The sequence below is a fragment of the Sciurus vulgaris genome, assembly GCF_902686455.1.
Source record: "Sciurus vulgaris genome assembly, chromosome: 6".
NCBI lineage: Eukaryota > Metazoa > Chordata > Mammalia > Rodentia > Sciuridae > Sciurus > Sciurus vulgaris.
In genome coordinates this window covers 128712884-128721170 of record NC_136466.1, presented here as the reverse complement: position 1 = coordinate 128721170, position 8287 = coordinate 128712884, and the positions used below count along the sequence as shown (strand labels likewise).

At 40.9% G+C, this 8287-nt stretch overlaps 1 protein-coding gene and 1 long non-coding RNA gene across 8 annotated transcripts in view; one reads left to right on the top strand and one right to left on the bottom strand.

Moving 5' to 3' along the window:
- Positions 1-8287, bottom strand: part of ARL15 (ARF like GTPase 15) — a 387266-nt gene that overhangs the window by 350141 nt on the left and 28838 nt on the right. The window lies entirely within an intron of this gene.
- LOC306663131 lies at positions 4428-5839 on the top strand. The gene is made up of 2 exons (XR_013764367.1): positions 4428-4561; positions 4598-5839. It is a non-coding gene; the product is annotated as an uncharacterized lncRNA (long non-coding RNA).

Sequence of the window (8287 nt, the reverse complement as noted above, 5' to 3'; positions counted from 1 at the left end):
CCGTGCAGACGTGAATTCATCTGCGCAAAATAAAGGGTTCCTTGTATGAGACCTGTATCTGTGGAGCATTTCTGGGAGCTAGCGACGAACCATAACTGCGCCTCTTTTTTACCACCTAACAGACACAATTTCCAACTTGTAAATATCCACAACTGTTAATCACTCTCTTGTATGGATAAAAATCTCTGTAAATATCACTGAAATTTGAAAAGCATTACTCACTCTAAAAAAAGTCTTATCTCACTCTTTAGTCTTATCTCCTTTTTTATTCTTATTCTTGAATTCCTATCTTTCCATATCCCCAACAGAATATCAACATAACATTTTTATGTTTCTAAATATTCTACTGATCATTCTACCATGTTTCCCTGTGAATAAGTATGTATAGTTGATATCTCAAATTTCAAATTTCATGTTACAAGTTTTAAGTACTTTTTAAAATATTTTTCCTATTAGTTGAATTTCTAAAATTAATGGCCCACAACTGATCAAAACAAATATATACAAGTAAATTTGTATATATTACATATGTATATATATATATAACCTGTGTATATGATATATATAAAATTGTTGATAAATCCATTATAACATAAAAAGTAAACTTTTCAGTAACATCTCTTAATAGAATGAATTTTTTTTACAGAGGATTATTGCTTATGTTTGAATACAATAAAGTTCATTGAATTCTATTCCTCTTTTTCATATTTTTTAGATGTAGATATAAGCCATGAAAAACTTGTTCTCATAAATAAGTATATGGGAATGGAAGTTTTGCTGTGCTGTCATTTAATTTGTTTGACATTTCCTAGTTAACTGACAAAAACCATGTGTCAAGACATCGATATTTCAAAAGATCATTTCAATAATTTCAGCATTTTAAAAAAAATTTTATCAAAAGAAAAAACTACAAATGGCTTGTTATCAGGTCTTATTAGAATCAATCACTTTCTCAACACCAGTACTATATTGTGAATTTTTTTTTCCTTTTGTGCCCTGGAAGTTTCTATTATATGAGGCTGATGCATCAGGATTTAGAATGAGAATGAGCAATCCCTTTGTCTTCCAACTGTAAATAGAGTTAAGAGATTGATAGTATGTGTTTTAGTCAGCTTTTCTGCTGCTATGACCCAATAAGCTGATAAAAACAATGTAAAAGAGGAAAACTTTATTTTGGCTCACAGTTTCAGAAGTCTCAGTCCCTGGACAGCCAATTCCAAAGCTCTGGGCCCAAGATGAAGCAGAACATCAATCACGGCAGAAGGGCATGGAGGAGTAAAGCAGCTCAGGACGTTGGCAACAAGGAAGCAGAGGAGCTGCGCTCCCCAAGGTCAAAATATAAACCCCAAAGGCACACCCCAGTAACCTATTTCTTCTAGCCACACCCTACCAGTTACCACCCAGTTATTCCTTATCAGTGGCTTCATCCTGATTAAGGCTCTCATAACCCAAACACTTTACCTCTAAACTTTCTTGCATTGTCTCATACATGAGCTTTGAGGGGCACCTCATATCTAAACTGTAACAGTAAAGGAGAAGTTATACAAATGGCCACTGATTTCCTTACAATCACATTGCTGCCAACGTACCTCCTGGAATATTTTGTGTACCCACAAAGGCATATATACGCCAGCTACAACACCTTGATTGAGCTCTGTTCATTCGTTCATTTCACAAATTTTACTGAGTACCTACAACATACAATACCACTATCTAGGCACTGGGGACACAGATGTGAACAAAATAGGCAACTCCTTGCCCTTATGGCCCTTCCAAGAAGAAGCACGCAATCTGTGAGGTCTGTGCTCAGAGCTACAGCCAGGGCAGCCAAGCACGCGGGAGCCTGGGCAAGGCACTCTGTTCTTCCCACCACAAAGAGCTGGAAACCCACCTAGTCAAGAGATAATTATTAAATATCTACTGAACTTTAACCAAACTCAAAGGAATATACTGGATACAACTGCTTCTCTACTGTATAGCAAAAACTCATTCAGATTCACTTTGGGTAATATGTTAAGTCATCACTGCAATAAATTTGAATTCTACAAAGCAGACCAAATCATCCCCAGTGTCAATTAAATTTTTCTCTGTATACATAATATTAATCGATTGGTTATACTTTAAAAACAATTTTTTAAACATAAATTTTTAAAACATAATTTTCCCAAACCCATTGACATGAATAAACTATATCCTGCCTAGTGACTGCATTCTAGAATAATTTTTAATCATTGACAAAAACAAATTGCTCTTCCTATCAAGAGAAAAAGTTCTAGTCCTGAGGACCAAACGTTTGTCAAGAAAACAAAGTCCACCACTCATAAAAAGCAGTAATATAAAAAGGCACATTTCCTGAGTGGAAATTTCCATCAGATACACTCATGGTGAAAACTAAGAGCCACTATGTCATTTAAGTTGGAATATTAAAAGTATTTTAAGTTCCTAAGTTAAATAACTCTAAATGTTTCTTATCAAACAAAGAGCCTCTCCACCAACCAACCACACAGCTACAATTTACATTTACCAAAAGAAATTTCACCAAGGTCCTTCATAAAAAATGATCGTAATGTAGCTAGTCAATTTCCTAGTCACTCTTTTTGTTACGACTTAGGGAGGAAAAAAAAAGGATATTTACAGCTAGGAGACAGAAATGCTATATTTCATACATAAAGTTTAGTTAATACAGAATACACCATTAGATCCTGAATGGTCCTCCAAAGGCCCATGTGTCAATGGTTTGGCTCACAGAGTGACAGTTTTGTGAAGTGATGGAATTTCAAGAGTTGGGGCCTTGCAGGAGATCTTTAGATCACTGAGCGTGTTGTGGTTTGGATCTTAAATATCCCCCAAGGAACATGTTGAAGCTGAACTGCTGGTATTATTGGGAGGTAGTGGAAAATTGAGGAGGTGGGGTCTATTTAGAGGAAGTAGGGTACCCTTCCCCTCTGCTGCTCCACTGCCATAGGGTGAGGTATTAGGCTCCACCACACCCTCTCCATCATGACAGTCTTCCTCACCACAGACTCAAAAAAATAAATAAATACATTGACCATGGACTGAAACCTTTGAAACCATGAGCCAAAATAAATCTTTCCTCCTTTAAGCTGATTTTCTCAGGTATTTTGTCAGAGCAATAATCTGCTCGCTAACAGTGGGCTTGCCCTTAAAAGGATTGTGGGATCTGGTCTCTTTCCCTTCTCTTTACTTCTTGGCTTATGATGTAAGCAGTGTTAGTCTGTCACATTCTCCCTGCATGATGTGCTGCTGCCTCATCAACGGCCCAAAGCAACAAGGTCAACCAATCATGAACTGGAACTACTAAACAAACCTTTTCTCTCTATAAATTGATTATCTCAGGTATTTCATGATAGTGAGAGAAAGCTAACAGTTCCCAACTTACACTGGTTTGACTTGTGATTTTTAAACATTACAATCACACAAAAGCAACACATTCAATAGAAACCACACTCAAAATTTTGAATTTTGATCCTTCTTGGCCTAACAATATGCTGCATAAGCATCAGCAAGCCACAGCTTCCAGTCAGCTATTCAATCACAAGGGGAAACAACTGATCCTCTACTGTGCTGCTAAACTGTCGTATTTGGTAAGTATTATGGTCTGGATATGAGATGCCCCCCCCCCCCCAAGCTCCTGTTTTAATGCAGGAATGTTTTGGAGGTAAAATGACTGGATTGCGAGAGCTGTTACCTAATCAGTCCATCCTCGTTTGAATGGACCGAGTGGGTAACTGTAGGCAGGTGGGGTAAGGCTGGAGAAGTTAGGTCACTGCGGGAGTGCCGTGGAAGGGTACCTCTTCCCTGCTGCCTCTTATCCCTACCCCTCTGCTTCCTGGACCATGAGCTGAGCTGCTTTCTTCTGCCATGCCCTTCCACCATGAAGTTCTGTCTCACCTTGGGCCAAAGCAATGGAGTCGGTGAACCATGGACTGAACCTCTGATAGTTAGCAAAGATAAACTTTTCCACCTCTAAGTGGTTCTGGTTGGGTACTTTGATCACAGTGATGAAAAGCTGACTCAAACAATAAGTTAGGTGCATTCAACACATTCTCAACTCACCATGAGTATCAGGATATAACCATATCATGAATCAAGGATCATCAATAGTACCTTCTTAAAAATATCATATAAACAAATTTGTCCACAAAGGCCTCAGCACAGCGCTTGGCACTTAGAAAGTGCTTAGTAAAAGTCAGCAGTGATGATGGTGGTGGTGGTGGACAGCCACCAGATGCTGGGAGAGAGAAACAAAACTGGACTAGCCCAGTCCCTGCCCTCATGAGCTCACAGGGAGGCCCGAGTTAGACAAAAATTACCAGGCAACTCAAAGACAGTAGACTATAAGCGCTTTGACCAGTGAAAGGGTCTAGAGTGCAAAGGAGGATTGTAGGTCTTTCTAGGCAAGGAATGGCAGTGCCAGGACCCAGGGATGGGAGGGGAGAAGTGGAACTTGGGGACCTAGAGGATGAAGAGGATGAGGAGGCAGGAAGAGTGGAGGCCCGAGTCCAGTTCCTGGTGGGGCAACTGGATGGGTGCTGGAGCAGTAACCGAGAAAGGTCAGAGAAAGTCACAGAGAAAGGTCACTGAGAAAGGAGGCACAGTGCATGAGCAGGGTCACAGGCAGAAAGTGGGCTCCCACCAACTCAGACTCAGAGGTTAGACTGCCCTAACAGGGCCTGGCTGCAGCCATGAGTCTATGGTGGGGAGTCTTGATCTTAAGAGGAAAAGAAACATTTTGCATTCCCCAGAAGAAAGCACCTGAATCAAACAGATTCTACCCTATCCTTGCCTGGACTCCAATTTCAAAAGATATATTTTTTTAAGTGGCACTCCCATCGATCCCATGCATTTCAGAGTATAAGCTTTCTGTATTTCATCGTGTGACTTTTTCCTGTATAAACCGACGTCAGGATAGCTCTCCGCAGGTTCATTAAACCTAAGACTTTAAATTCATAACCTCCCAGGAAAGTCAGAGACATTAGTCAGATATTCTTGCCCTACTTGAGAACATTATTTTGCTTATTAAAGGTTTAAAAAAAAGAAAGCAAACGTAAACTCTCATTCCCCAAGTTTCAAAGCATATAACCACGACTTCATACTCCTCAAAATAAAACTGTCAGAAACAACTCGCACCACATGTGTTCCTGTGTTTGCGGCAAAAATATATTATATGTTAACAAATAAAACATCTGATTAGATCTTGGCCCACAGTCTCACTATTCATCCAACCAACACTAGCTTTGCCACAAGACATAAAAGCAGCCTTGCTCCATGCTCCACGCTCACTCAATATGTGCCTGACAACGGCTTGGGTAATGGTGACACTGACCCACACTGTCCCACGCCACCCCACACTGTCCCAAGCTGTTCAAAAGGTACACTTCGATGGCTGTAGCTCAAACGCAGATCACTCTGCCTTAGCTGGTTTACTTGGGAGTGGCATGGCTAACTGTCCCGCTACGCATTCCCTACTCCCCTTTAGGAAGCATACCCACAGGGTCTTGGCTCCTTGCTGAAGTTCATATCACCAAGTCTCTGGCGTAGTGGCATATCTTTGTGGTGCTTAACTTCAGGCAGTTGGGAGGAGGGAAATGATGTCTGACTTCCAGATCTGGCCCACAGAAGGGATCAGTCAGACCCCAATTCCTATTTCCCCCAGTGGTGGGAGGGAGATGGAGCAGGGGTGAGCCACCTGCCACTGGCACAGGGCAGAAGAACCTAGACAACAAGCTAGGAACAAGCGAGAAGGAGCCCACGTCCCTAACTGACCAGTGAAGCAGTAGACGCCAAACCAACTACAAGCTTGGATTTTACATGAGGGGGGGAAAAAAGTACACTGCTTAAGCCATTCTTATTTTGGTCTATATTAAAACAGCCACACAAAGAATCCTAGCTCACTTCTGCTCCATTGAAGACTACAATTATGCTGAACTTAACACATGCCTCGCTTCACCTTGGAGCTTTTCAATTCTTTATCGTGACCGCAGACAGCTCAGCATCAAACATAGTGTACAAATAATGTTCACACTGGAGTCTTCAAGGAGCACAGTAATAAACAGGCCAATGCAATGCCACTCCTCTCCACAATGGTCGTATATTCAACCTGCTCTTTAATTTGTTGCTAGAATTGATATCTGCAGGCTTCCAGTCCGCATGTGCTGGACTTCCAGTCTACCTGAGGAATTTTTAACCTTGGTGTTATACATGGCGACGACATTCTAAACCCAACATCGGGACTTTTCTATGTTAATTTTGTTTTTACTCAGGAGAGACTATATCAAGTCCCCTCTACTTTCCTCTTTGCTATTTGTGGTAGGCAGAATAATGCTCCCGATCTCATACCCCTGAGACATGCACATCCTCTATCCCTAGGTTTAAGTTCATGCATCTGCTACTCACATCCATGGCAAAAGGCACTGTGCAGACAGATTAAGGGTCTTAAGATCGGGAGTTATTCTGGATTATCCACATAGTCCCAATTTAATCACAAGGGTTCTTAGAAAGAGAAACAGGAGGGTCAGAGTCATAGAAGGGATGTCACAACAGAAACAGAAGTTGGAGCAATGTCAATGCTTAAAGGAACCATGAGCCAAGGAATGCAGATATTCTCTAGTAGCATTGCCACCACCTTGAATTTAGCCCAGTGAAACCCACTTCAGACTTCTGACCTCCAGAGCTATAAGAGAATAAATCTGTATTATCTTACTCCACAAAGTTTGTGGCAATTTGTTACAGCAGCCATGGGAAATTGACAGTGTCCTTACATGTAGCACCTATTTATTATAGTAACCCAATAGAAGTTTAGGGTATGATTTCTCCAGACCTAAAGAGCCACAGTGAAGTTTAGTAATATACTATGTTAACAATATCACTATTAGCACACATTAATAGTGATACCAATAATATACAATTGGTTTGTCTTTGTACTGTAATTGCACAAGCAGCATTCCCTGCTGGCTGTTATCCCCCTCCCCCCCCCCAAAAAAAAAAAACAAGCCACAGAAGTTGAATGTGAGAAGTGCAACAGATATAGCACACCTTATAACTAGATGGAAGGGTCATTCATACCCTTCGCTGAGTGAAATCTGTCTCAAGATGGACCTAAGCTCTGTTTTTATTAACCCTGTTACTGTTTTGAAGGATGAAAGCTTCCTCTGTTAGTAAAACAGCATTCAATAATTTCCACAAAGGCAAAAGAAAGACTTGGGGAGTTTTTAAAGCTCTTATTACTAACCAAAACCTGTAACCATGCACGATATTTTACTAGTATTTGGTTCAAACATCATTCCATGCAGCTATTGAGTACAGTGTGCTCAAACAGTACCATCCTTGAAAAGTGTAAGATTGACTGACCCTGGCTCTATCCATACGTGACTGCCACTTTCAGTGTCCAAGGGGTCCCACAGAAAGATAAGAAGCTAAAATTCTCCTTGTAGCCAACACCCGCTCTGGGGGCACATGAGTTCCCTCCGTGTGCCCTTACCCTAATTCTCCAAAGGGAGGTCCCAAGCAAGGCCCTTGAGCACACCTGACCACAGGAGGTTCAGTTCAAAATCATGTTCTTTAGCCAGGCCTGTTCACATTGCCAGAATTTCATCCAAGTCGTAGAACCACAATTGTACTATGAACTTTTGGCCTAAATTTACTTCCCCTCCTTCCTCCTGACCAGAACCAAATGAATATTCTTTAATACCCCAAATAGTCCTGATCCACACAACAGGACTCCTTTTGTTCCAGAAACTCAATAACTTCTTTGTACTACATCCCTACGTTACATTCAAAAGAAGGCACACTATCTCCCGTGCTACACTCCCAGGAAGTGCAAGAGCTATGTGCTTGGAGCAGATGCTTGGTTCTGAAGGCTGGATGCCCCCTCCGCCACCATCACTGTTCGTTCTGGACTTTGGTAGCCATTGTAAATATGCCACTGGTAATAAGTTTTTCTGCCTGTACCTCAAGTTTCCTATCAAGATAACAAGGGCAGGATAGATATTCCTCATCTTCCCAGGTTAAAGCCTTTTTTACGGCATCATTGCCTTTCAGTAGAGAAAGGTCCGTCTATTCCAAACCATCGGGGGAAGGGTGTACAGCTTGCAAAGTACTCTTGTCCCTGAGTTCTTTAATTAAATATTTTAATGCTTAAGGTTGGGTACGCATTTACCCCTGTAAATGCATTTACTTTTATTCCTTAGACTTTAATGTAGCAAGCTTATATATGCACTATTTTTGATTATGGATCCCTAATATGTAAAATGCATGGCTTTTTGTT